This window comes from Grampus griseus (genome assembly GCF_964374135.1).
Source record: "Grampus griseus genome assembly, chromosome: 1".
In the NCBI taxonomy this organism is placed as follows: domain Eukaryota; kingdom Metazoa; phylum Chordata; class Mammalia; order Artiodactyla; family Delphinidae; genus Grampus; species Grampus griseus.
Genome location: NC_139017.1, coordinates 149,458,917 through 149,472,049, shown reverse-complemented (window position 1 = coordinate 149,472,049; position 13,133 = coordinate 149,458,917). Strand labels below are relative to the sequence as shown.

The following is a 13,133-nucleotide window of genomic DNA, read 5'->3' as shown; positions in this document are numbered from 1 at the left end:
CAGATACTAACCTCTAGACATGACACCCTCGGAGCAAGTCAGATCCTCAGCCATGTCAGCCGGCCATTTGCTATGTAAGGTGAGGCAGCCTGGCGCTGGAGGGGTGCGGGCTGGCAGGGCTGACCAGGAAGGAGCCGGAGACTCCCGAAGAGCCCACAAATCCCACACGTTCTGTCTTTTCAATTCTAAAACAATGTCAGAAGATTCCCAGAAAGCAACAAGCCCCGAACGATCCGGTCAGTGGTTAAACAGTGGAGCCTGATAGCTTACTTTATTAACTTGCTAAATCAAAGGGCTGTTATAGTCTCTGTCTGGTAATAAAACTCAGGAAGGAGTTGAATCACCCACCTATTAGCTTGGTGTTGGCGTGGTTAATGGACGTGGCCCGCCTGGGCCCAGGCTGGACCACAACAAAGCCAGCCCGCATTTCTAACTACAAACCCGCCACCTCCTCTGCCCACCTGCCCTCAGTCCCCTGCCTGGGGATGAAGGCTGCAGCAGACTCTGTGTGCCGTGGCGTGCTTTTAAAATACACCCAGAATTATCCCTCTCAAATACACTTCCACCTAGCTCCTCCAGGGTCCCACCACAACCCCAAACAAACACAAAGAAACCAAACATCCAGAAATCCAGGCTTTATTGCATCCATTCTTTAAGGAAGCAGCCAGCAGCAGAGTTTATACAACTCGCTGTAAGCAGGTGCGAAGCCCCCAGAGCCTGATGCTGGGCAGCGTGGATAAGCCCAGTCCTGATCCAGTATCACCCCCTGACCACGCAGAGCCGTGAAAACACCCTATTTTCTGCCCTTCACCCTACCTTCTTGGGGCTGTCCCTCCAAGCACTTTTTCCCACTGCTTTAAAAAGGGCACCGCTGGGAAGGGCACCGCTGGGAAAAGACGGGCCTCAAACCGCCGTTTTCCTTCATGCAGCTTACCAGCACTGCCACTCTGAACAGCCTCAGTCTTTTCACACGTAAATGGTGCCTCCAATGGGAACTTCCTTCTAGGAATAACTAGGAAGGTATGTACCTAAAAGTGCTTAAGAGTTTGCTCTATCATAAATGCTCCATTAGTGTTGCTTGTTAATGGTTTTGATGAATAATGTGCCTGGCGTACAGTAAGTACTCAGCAAAAATAATAATTACTGTTATTATTTCTATAATAACGTCTAGCGAAACCAGGCTCCAAGGGCAATAAAAACTCATTATGAAAAGCTCATTATAACAGATTCAACTCTATAACCATCCAAATTACATCCCTCAGAACATTCCATGGATACCCAGAAAAGACTGAGCCTGAATGTCCCACTCATGTTAAAAGCAGGACCCACAGGGACTTCCCTGGCGGCGCAGTGGTCAAGAATCCGCCTGCCAATGCAGGGGACATGGGTTCGAGCCCTGGTCCGGGAAGATCCCACACGCCGCGGAGCAGCTAAGCCCGTGCGCCACAACTACTGAGCCCATGCGCCTAGAGCCCGTGCTCCGCAACAAGAGAAGCCACCGCAATGAGAAGCCCGCGCACCGCAACGAAGAGTGGCCCCCACTCGCTGCAACTAGAGAAAGCCCGCAAGTAGCAACAAAGACCCAATGCAGCCAAAAATAAATAAATAAATAATAAATAAATAAAGCAGGACCCACAAAGACCCCCAGAGTCACAGGGAGCCAGGTTTGGTAGATCGCTCCCTGCTGTCCCATGACTGGCTCCTCATCCAGGCCACTTGATTTATTACTGCACTAGGACTGAGCTCTTCGACCAGGAGCTCGGCTCCATTACGCTCCATTACTCTCAGCCTCATTTGCAGGCAGCCTCTGGGGCTTAATCCACTTCCATCAGGAAGCCTTGGTGGGAAGAGTTCCATGCGCCCCTGTGATAATGTAATTCTTGACTCCCAAAGCTCCGACCCACTGAGGATCCTGAAGAAAGAACCCCACATGAGTTCATTCTCTTTCCCAAGAGAAAAGAGAGCAGAAAGAGAGAAAAAAGAGAGGCATTCATTCTTGACGTCTCCGGAGACGGTGACGTTCCTTTGCATTTGCTTCTGAGGTCTGCCAACTGGATGGGGATTTCAGCCCCACCCTTCTTGCCAGAGCATCGGGAAGGCACTAGGGCCAGCAGCTTCTTCTTCACCTGTGATTAGATCTACAGCTGGGATCTGTCCACGGGGCGCTGACCTGGGGTGACCTCAGATCCGATCTCTGCAGCTTGCCGGAATGGGGTTTCGTTGTGAGAAAGTTAAGGCTTTCCTTACACTGGAAAGCAATTCACCCTGGAATTGTTGCTATGAGGACAGGAAGGAAGGATGCATGCATTCAGCTACAAAGTCAGTCCTCCCTTCTCCCTTACAGAGCACCTCTACCTCCTCCCAGACCAAAGATCTGATAAAACACTTAAGAGTGGGCATACGCACTACACAGCAAATCCCAAATTTCGTGGCATATGTGCCTTTCCAGATGACTGCATGGATACACTCCATAACACATTGTTAAAGTGATAATTAGCGATAGACTTGTTATGAATATTCCAAATAAAATTTCCCTCCACAACAGTTGATAGAGACAAAGGGCATCACAGGAAATGTAAGAAGTAACAGAGGGATTTTCGTATATCTATATCTTAAAAAGGCATTGGGAGAATAGCATAAATCAGAAGTTCAACAAATTAAACATCGCAGAATCCGTCCTCAATGGAAGGCACGTGAGTATGTGTATTTCTCCCACAGTGCTGAGGGAACACAGTGCCCCCACTTTAAAAAAAACCTCCAGTAAGGGAAGAGAAACCCAGCTGTGGAAGCCACTCTTCTGTTGCCCTGTTTAACAGCAGCCAAGGATGCTAATAAAGATGGGTAGTTTAAGAGGAAACAGGGGAAGCACTGAGGAATAAGCAAGAAAGGAACTACAACCAAGGTGACACATTTTAACAGTGAAAGAAAAAAGGCTTCTATTCATGTTTAACATTTTTCTCCTAAACGAAATTGCTGAAGCCTCCAGCTCTGTCCCCACAACCTTTCACACACATTCCCATTCTGAAATTCACAGTGATTTTGCTCCACATGGAAAAATGGTGATGCCAATGACACACTCTCTCTCTTCCCCACTGCCTAATTCATCAGGGCAGACGAAAGACTCCAGGCATCCAAACTGATGAGAGTGAGACAGAGAGGGCACCTCCGAGGCCAAAAAGAACAAAACAAGGAGCTCCAGACCCCGCCATGGCCACGGCCATGGCCACTTCAGACTGAGAATCAGTGCAGCTCAGGGGCATGGAGAAAATCAACCCTTCAAGGGTGCAGAGGAAACAAGGAGAAGAATGCAATTAGCAGTGTCACCGTGTCTCCTCTGTTATCATCAGGGGTTGTGACTTACTCAGATGGAATATTCTATTTTAAGGGTGAAGCTGAGCTCTTCTAGTCCAAGAGGGGAAATCAGGAGGCAGTGCCCATTAGCACATGCACAGAGTCCTCTGTGGGCAGAAGCCCCCACTGCATCCCCTGCAGTATCACTAGGCATCACCTGACACCACTTCCTATCTAGTCCGAGGACAGCCCTAAAGCCATCTAAGTACACCCCCTTCAATTTCTTTTTTTTTTTTTTAATAAAGATATTCTTTATTTTTTTTCAATTTATTTATTTAATGTATTTATTTTCAGCTGCGTTGGGTCTTTGTTGCTGCTCGCGGGCTTTTTCTAGTTGCAGCAAGTGGGGGCCACTCTTCGTTGCGATGCGCGGGCTTCTCGTTGCAGTGGCTTCTCTTGTTGCAGAGCCCAGGCTCTAGGCGCATGGGCTTCAGTAGTTGCAGCACGCAGGCTCAGTAGTTGTGGCTCGTGGGCTCTAGAGCGCAGACTCAGTAGTTGTGGTGCACAGGCCTAGTTGCTCCGTGGCATGTGGGATCTTCCCGGACCAGGGCTCGAACGCATGCACCCTGCATTGGCAGGCGGATTCTCAACCACTGTGCCACCAAGGAAGCCCCCCTTCAATTTCTAAATGAGGAAACCGAGGCCCAGAGAGGTAGAGAAATGTGCCCCAAGTGCTTGAAAATATGTGGCAGGATTTGTTTACAACCCAGGACCCTTGAGTTTCAGTCTTGCTTTTTCTGTTGCAATGATGCTATTCCCCTTCTTTCCTTATTTGGACTAAATTAACCACCAAACCATAGAATTATCTTGGAAGGAGTAAAATTAAACATTAGGATCAAAATTTAGAGAAAGGAGAAACTAACATCTAGTATAGAATAATCTCAGCACTGCACACAGAACCCACCAGCCTGACTTTGGGGTCTTCAGGAACTGAGGGAACCCAGTGTCAGGGCAGAAGTCACCAGGTGCAACCTGCGGGTGGCTCCTGCCGGCAGCTTCCCAAACTTACTCTTCTGCCACAGGGCCTTTGCACTGTCTCTTCCTTCTACAGGCGCTCCTTCCCTGGATATCCACAGGGCTCACTCTCTTACCTTCTTCAGGTCTGGACTCATACACCCCCTTCTCAAGCCCACCCTGACCACTCACTTTAAAATTGTTCCCTGATACTCCCCATCTCCTGAACCCTACTTAATTTTTTCCATAGCACTTACCACATTCTAACAGACTATAGAATTTATTTATTTATTATGTTTATTGTCTACCACCTTCCATTTTTAATGAATATTCATGAGGACAAGGAATTTTGTCTTTTGGTTCACTCCTGATTCTCCTGGCTCTAGAACAGTATCTGGCGTATAATAGATGCTCAATAAATACTGGTTGAATAAATGAATAAAGGAATGATTACTCTTTCCTTTTGTTTCTTGTCCCTTCCCTTTCTCCTTCAGCAACGACAACCTACTCCCCTCCTACACACACACACACACACACACACACACACACAAAACCCAGTCTGCCCCTTTCTCTCTTCTTCTCCATCTGTACCCCAGGTCTGTCACTAAGATCCACAGGATAGTTTAGACTAAACTTACAATATTCAGTAATGATATTACCAAGGCCTCCATTGAAAATTCATATATATATATATATATATAAAATTTTATATGCATGAAAAAACTGTAGAAGGATACACAAGAAACTGAAACCCTTGGGTCTCTCTAGGAAACTAGATGGCTGGGGCATAGACTTTTCATTCTCTATGCTTTCGCGCTATTTGAATTTTAAACTATGTGAATATAATTAACTATTAAACATGTTAAATTAAAAATTAAAATGGGACAAAACAAAACAAAAAACCCTCACATATTCCTCCACTCTTATCCTCAACACCATCTTAATACACATTTTTCTGGGTAAAGTTCACCCAAATGCCACCAGCCCCGGGTTAGGATGATGAGACAGGGTGAGAGTGGTCCTTTTCTCTAGTTCCCATATTTTCTTAAACGAGATTGTTACTTTCATAATGAAATATTTGAAAAAGTTTCCATCAACAGAAGGATATGAATTAATGCAAATTTCCCTGCATACATAAAATATTGACTCTGTTTCAATTCATGAATCCCTTTACCTTTAATTTTGTTTCTTCCCGTTTGGATTTCACATTGAACAGATTTCTGAATAAGTTGTCTAAGATGGTGCCAGAGTCTCTGGAGGTGCAGATGAAGGACACAGACAATGCCTTCAAGGAGGCTGCACCCAGTGAGGATGAACACAAGCGAGCAAGCCTCAAAGGACACACTTGAAAAAGACAGCTGTCATGAATAGGCCAGTGGATTACATGTGATTTTCATGTTTTTCCTTTGGGACTTTCAGATTGTTCCTATTTTTCTGCCCTGAGATGTATAACTGAACTTACATGTTTCTCCCCTTACTATACTGTGGAGTAAGTGTGTGTTATTCATCATTGACCTTCTCTAGGCTGTGATCTTCCTGAGGACGGAGTTCCTGTTTAATTCATCTTTGTCTTCTCAGACTCCAGCTTGACACCTTGCAACAGTGGCTGCTCCATAAGTGGGTAATGAATGAATGAGTGAATGAATGACTATCTCTCAGCATCCAATGAGGAATCACGAGATATACCCAAGTAGCCAACCCAAAGAGACAACGTCACTCCCTCTTTCACCATCTGCTTACTTTAGACGTCATTTGTGGGTGCCTTCTGTTCTGGGCAAGGGAAAGGAGGCCAGAGTTACCCAAGCATGGATGTGTGATGTCACCTTAGGAAGGGTATGTGCAGCCTTCCAGTGGCCCAGCCTTTAACACATCTTGGTACCAAGCAGTTAATGCTGGTTGCATACTTGGAGGTCTTTGTAGCTTTCACTAACTGTCCTTTGATCTCCTTCTGGGCATTTACTTCAAGGAAATAACTGTAGGTAGATTAAACCAGAACCATGCTCATTAATGCTGCTTAAAATAGAGAAAAGTTGGAAACAACCTAAACATTGAACCATATGAGATTAAGTAAATGAATGATGGGATAGCTCTATAATTGAGTACTCTTACATTACAATTGCTATAGGCTCACATAACTCACGGCCCAGAAAAATGGGGGTGTGCGTGCTTTGCGCTGACTCTGCTTGGCTTTATTCCCTTATACCAAATGACTTAGCATCCTCTCTTTTCTGTAAATTACTTTACATTTTGTCCTCAGTTTTCTCTTCTGTAATTAAAGACATTACTTAACCATTTTTTAAAAAGTTTGTTGATCTAGAAAAGCTATTCATGATAAGACATTAAATGACGACATGTTATCAAAGAATATACGTGGTATCATGACATCACAATATGAGAAGTCATAGGGATATATGATATATATTAATATACGATATGCCTAGAAAGGGATCTGGAAGGTTCTTCAACAGTCTCAATGGTTGCCTTTGAGGCAAATAGGATTTGGGGCTGGTTTTTCCTTCTTCTGTTTGTCTACCTTTCTGATGTCTTTGTAATAAGCATGTGCTGCTTTGCAATAACGAAAATAACAACAGAAGTGGCTTCTAGTTGAAGAAAGAAAAGAAAAACTACCCTGGATTAAGAAAGACACTAAAAGGCAAGACTAAGAGTTAAGAGGGTAGAACCAGGGGGCACACGGAGATAAGGGCTGGCCTCTCTGAAACTACCTTCTCCCAGGAATAAAGCCCTGCTCCAGTGGCCTCCAAATTGACCACACTTTCTCTCACACCTCCAGCCAAAGGCCATCTGCCACATATACGGTCCTCACCAGGAGAGGTAGGGTTGCCACTGAGTGAGTCTCACCTGGGACAGGGTGGAGGAGGGGAGAAAAGTACCAGGAAGCCAACAGGAGACACACTGCCCAGGCCAGGTAACATCTGTCAGAAGTGGACCCCTGTTCACAAATGAAACAAGTGTGACATGAACTTGGCAACTTCTGAGAAATGAGAATGTCCAGAGGTGCTTCTAGCCTAAAATGACCCAGTTTCAGGTAAGACAGTTCAATCCAGAATGTGGAGGGAGAAAAAAATGAACATTTTCTCACAGAGAAGGTTAACCACACAGAAGGTTAACTACCACAGCTGAAGCAGGAACTGCATGCTTAAAGGTAGATATGAGATCTTCGAAGTCCACAGGGAAGGGCATCCAGATAGGATGGAACCCAGTGGGGGAGGGAAGGTCTCTTCTCACACATTGGTAAAACTGGTTGTCATTCAATAGACAATTTTCTCAGGGTGATTCTGAAAGCTTCTGGACTCGTGCTGCATCGTCAGCTTCTCTGGCCTGTTTCAGCTTTTGTGGTTGTAAAGGGAGAGCCGCTGCGTGTCCTCCATTCGGTGGGTCCCGGACGGACAGCCGGGGAACTGCTATGGGTGGCCCTTGGTCATTGCTGGTATCTGCGAACAGGGAGAGTGCTTATCACGATGGGACTCTACCATTCTCCCCTTTCCATCATGTCAGTGATGCACAGAAGCGGACGAGGAGGATGGAGTGGGCAGTGGGCAGGGTACAGCAGGAGCATGGGGCGGGCAAGTGGTTAACAAGGGTGTCAGGACCGCCAGGATGGCAGGAGGAAGGAAGGACCCCGGGATGGAACGACATGGTCAGAGATGAAAGAATTCAGAAAGAGCGGCGGGAGGCGTGAGCAGAGAGGCAAGGCCAGCTTGGGCTGAGAGGCTCATCCTCCTGCCATGCCCTTGTCACCTCCTGCTTTGCCCATCTGCCTCCCATTCTCTGTCTTCTGGCCAGTAGAGGCCATCCCAGCCCCACTCCCGATGCCTACCTAGTACTAACCCTCCTCTAAGCCCTACCAGGAAAATAAACTTACTTCTACCCTTCTTGGGCCTGCGTGCCTCCGGCTCCAGCATCCTTGGTGCTCCTGTCGGTGTGGGGCAATCCCTCCAGGCATAGGTTTCCTCGGCCTCTGGCACAGGATTGCAATCTGTGCTTTCAGAATCTCCTCTCTTCCCATTCTTCAGGAAGATGTCAGGACGTTTTGTCCCTCGAATGGACAAGATCCAGCAGGAGTGGGCAATGCAGGGCCAAATCCGAGACACCAGACTGAGAGGGACAGGAAGGGGAAAGACGGGACAGTCCTGGGTGATTTGGACCATCTGGTCACCTCACTCTTGTTTTACGAGTGGACATTTAGACAAGGAGACCAAACTGGATCAGAGCTCTAGATTCAGTGTACGGCAGGGTCACCAGATTACTTTTTATTTCAGACCCAAGACTTTTCATCACCACTGATCTTCACGACACAGGTGCAAGCAGATCTATCTACCAGACTCTTATAAACCCAGGACAGTTTCATGCTTTCAAACTGTGTGAACGCTAACATAATCAACAGCCAGCTCCACTTGAATCAGCCTCCACCGAAGCACGTCCAGCAGCCCCTCTGCCAAGGCTTCCTCAAGGATGAGCACACCCCTTGCCAACACCCTCCTCTCAGCAGGTCCTCGCCTGGAGTAGTGGACAGGATATGATGCCAACCAGAAGATCTTGGGCCCAATCCCAGCAAAAGCCATGAGCTTCCCTTCCGCTTTACAGCCACAGGACTGTTCGCCAAGCCAAGCTGGATAAACATCTTACAAAGGCAAGCATTTCCTGTGGCCACAAGAATGGCTGAAATATAAGAATCCATCACTGGTAGCCCCAAATCTTAAAGCACGTACTCTACACCAGTGGCTCTCAAACTTTACTGTGCGTCAGAATCACCTGGAAGCCTTGTTAAAATCAGATTTTGGGTTACACACCCAGGGTTTCTAATTCAGTAGATCTGGAGTTGAGGCTGAGAATTTGTATTTCTAACAAATTCCCAGGAGCCGCTGGTCCAGGGACTACATTTTGGGAACCACGGGTCTACACCGAGAGGTCAATAGTAGCACCTGGCTCATATTAAGGAATCACTACCATTACAAATGACTCACTTAGACTTAGTACTCTAACCTCACTCAAAGCGGAGGCACAAAAAAGGCTGCAACACAGAGAAAACTAACTGCTGATAAATGCATTCATTTTAAGGCATTGAAAGGGAAAGAAGAAGTGTCTTAGAGTTCATTTAATCTCCTTCCCTCACTTAATATAACATTTCTAAGTTTAGAGAGGTTAAGTGACTTGTTCAAAGAAACAATGAAACACAGACAATTGATAGCAGAACCCCAACTTGAAACCCCAGCAGCACAATTTCAAATCATAAATATGGAGTCTTAGAAAACCTGACTTTCGTCATTACCAGGGTTACAAGGGTCAAGAGTTTCTATAATTGGTGAATTGGGGCTTTCTTCCTGTCCTCCCCACTGAAGCACTCATTCCGTGCCCTGGTCATTTCTTAGTAAGCCTGTGATGGAAGCAGTTCCTGGGTCTCCAAGTTCAACTGTGAGTCCACTGTCTAGCACCCAGCCTGGTTTTCTCACAGAAATCCCATTACACATGTGTCGGGTCCTGGGATAACTCCTCCCACTAGGCATGTTGTTGCTGAACCACAGTGATGACAGCACATGCAATCTAACCACCATGAAGAATATTATTTCCTTAAAATCTCATTCTGAGCTTCCACTTGGACCTTTGCCCTTCCTGGTCCCTCTTCCTGGCCTGGTTTTCTCATGTTGGGCTCCTTCTGTCACCCAAGTCTCCGTTTGTATGTTTCTTCCTCTGGAGTCACTCCTGAGTACCTAATCCAAGCAGCTCTCACTCCCACCCTTTCTACCCCATCACCCTTCTCTATTTTCTTTATAGCCCCCAGCACGGTCTGAAACATTGTGTTCCTCATTCACTAGCATGTGAGCTCCAAGAGGGTGAGGACTCGGCCTGTTTTGTTCACCACGGTCACCCCAGCACCTGCAACTGTGCCTGGCACAGAGCAGGTTCTTTACACATATCTGCTGAATAAATAAATAAACGCACAGAGGAACAAAAGGCCCTAAGGCACCAGGAGCATCTTCTTCCCAACTGGATCCCAAAGTTGGAATCTGAGACTTTCCTTTGAATTTCTCTCCCTTTCAATAGTAGGAGTTGGACTCCTCGTGCTTCAACAGGATGTGGAAGAAGAAAATGTCCCCTTACGCTGGTGTCCTCAATGACAGGAGCAAGAAGACAGGAAGTTCCAGGGATTGGGGGTGGTGCTGAATCACTTCCCAGCTCTGGTGCCCCTTCACCTAGAAAGAATGCTAGTGAGTCAGGTCTATCTGGATACAGGACTTGGGAGGCAAAAAGTGTATTGGAACGATGAGGTGCTTTAGAGTCAAGAGATTTGGACTCCAACCCTAGGCAAGTCATTTCAATCTCTCTGAGATTCATTAGTCTCTTCATCCATAAAATGGGAATGGTAAAAATACCCAAGACGGGCTCCCCTGGTGGCGCAGTGGTTAAGAGTCCGCCTGCCGATGCAGGGGACGCGGGTTCGTGCCCCTGTCTGGGAAGATCCCACATGCCACGGAGCAGCTGGGCCCGTGAGCCATGGCCGCTGAGCCTGTGTGTCCGGAGCCTGTGCTCTGCAACGGGAGAGGCCACAGCCATGAGAGGCCCGCGTATCGCAAAAGAAAAAGAAAAATACCCAAGACGTGGGGTACTTGTGAAGATCAAGGAAATTAGCATACATGGAAACTCTCTGTAAACAGTAAAAGACTATAACTTGCCATTAGCTGATCAATAATAAGACCAAATAGTCTCTGGAGGGATCCAAACCAGTGAAACTTCTCAGGGTGTGCATGTCCACCCACTCGTGCTCTGCCTCCCTCGTAGTTCCAGGCCCCAGGCTGCTGGGTGGAAACCCCCAGCCCAACAGCAGCAGCCTTGGGGTGCTGGCACGGGCCACTCAGAGCCCTGGTGCAGCTTCCAGAGGCATCACAGCCACAGGTGGTGCGGCCAGAAGGAAGCCCAGGAGAAGACCACTGTGGGAAGCCGCAGAGGAGCTTGGGGAAACCGTCAGTGGAACTGAAGCAGGGCAAGTGGTAGAATATAGGCTGAGATCCCTCGACTTCTGGCCAAAATTTCTGGATAACCTAGAGTCCCATAGATGGGGACTTCAGAGGAGCTAAGATTCCCTCTTATCACCAGGCCCTGACTTCTTGACATCCTTGGTGGGGGGGGGGGGGCGGATAGGAGGGCACCAGGTCTACACTCCTTCCCTTCCCCAAGCCGGCATTAACCCGTAGGATGCCTGAACCAATTTCCCATTAGCCAAATTTTAGCACTCCAGGCAAAGAGGCTCTTGGCCACAAGGTGCCCTCACATTACAGGTGTCACCTCCTCTGACCCAGTCACTCCCAAACTGTTACCACTCTTCCTCCAGTGACAACCTTAATGACAAATCTGCATGCAAAGAGTAACTTCTCATCCCTTCTACCAGGAATTCAATTCAGGGGGCAACTGGCTACTAACCACGTACAACTGGGCACAGTCGTTATGCAGCAGCGAGCACATCTTAGGGAAAACACGCACGGCAGCCAGCTCCTGCCCTCGAGCAGCGAACAGCCTGGTTGAGGGCACAGAATTCACCACCCCCACCAATCCACTATGTTCACCGCCATTAAAGGAACACACGGTGTGGGGAATAAAGCGAGGGGGTCATCTTCAGCGGCTGAGTTCTCTTCTGGCTCTGAAATGCTGTATTGATCGGGGCATCCGGATCATGGGTGAGTTCTTTGATTTCTGGCAATGTTATGATGCGATTGGTGCTGGTGCTTCCCCCATCAGGGAGGTCCAGGGAGGCACCATGCATCGAGGGGCTTAAAGAAGGAAGGATTTCAACATTTTGAAAGGGTGAGAAAGGGAGATCCATACTGAGAGAAGTGAGGAAGGCAAAGGCATGGCGAAGACTGCGCCCAGGACAAAGCCAGGACTGGGTTGTGGAGGGGATGAGAGCAGGTAGGGTTGGAGGCTCCTGTGAACTCTCCACAGTGAATCATGCATAAACTCCAAGTCTCCTCCCGCCCCTCCCACTCTGGGTTGACGATGCCGGCTGGGGAGACACCAGACTACTATAAGTGATGATGATGCATGAGTGCCGAGGGAGGACCGGGGGAACGCACGTGTTGAGGATCTCCAGCTTGTGCCAGAGAGGGAGGGGGACCATGGAGGCTTATTCAGCCTGTCCACTCACTGGGTCTGTGCCCAGGGCCACCTGCTACCCCCTGAGGGTGGAGACAGAGCTGCCTTGTCCTCTCCCTCTCCCTCTGCCCTCTCCCCTCCCTGGGTTCTGGGCTGGGGTGGGGAGAAACAGCAGGACTCTGTTACTCCAGACAAATTTTGGCAGATGGGTCGGAACCTGTTCACAGGCCACCCAGCTGTCTGGGGCAGGTGCTGGAGGAGGGGTGTCCACTGGCCAGAAGGGTGTGAAGGGCCCTGGGGTCTCTGGTTTGGGGCTGGGCAGAGTTGGACAGGGTTGGCCGAGGAGCACCCCACTGAAGAGAGAACGGCCTCAACCCTACCTGCGCTGAGGTTCGCCCCGCCCCCGTCCCACTGGACTTCTCTGCTCCTTCGTCCTCTGAGCCGCTATAAAGACCAATCCCTGTGTTGGGGGTGCCCTTCACAGCTACATCTTGGCATATTCTTACTGCATTTTCAAATTCTGGGTCCAAACTCACTTTCTCCATCAAGTCCCTGACTCTTTTCGTCAATAACAATCTTTCCTTCCCCCGTTCTTCCAAAGGACACTGTTCTCATGACACTTCTCATGTACTAAAATGACCTGTGGCTCTGCCTCCCTCCCCCACTGGACCATAAAAGCCCTCAGATTAGAATCTGCATCAGGGGTCACAGATTCAAGTGCA

General features: G+C 48.1%; 1 long non-coding RNA gene across 1 annotated transcript in view; it reads right to left on the bottom strand.

Moving 5' to 3' along the window:
* Positions 1-8,304: 8,304 nt before the first annotated feature.
* The window catches only part of LOC309829883, a 169,514-nt gene continuing 164,685 nt past the window's right edge, over positions 8,305-13,133 (bottom strand). Inside the window, exon 3 of the long non-coding RNA XR_014297444.1 lies at positions 8,305-8,421. This is a non-coding gene — a long non-coding RNA (uncharacterized lncRNA). The remainder of the gene's footprint in view (positions 8,422-13,133) is intronic.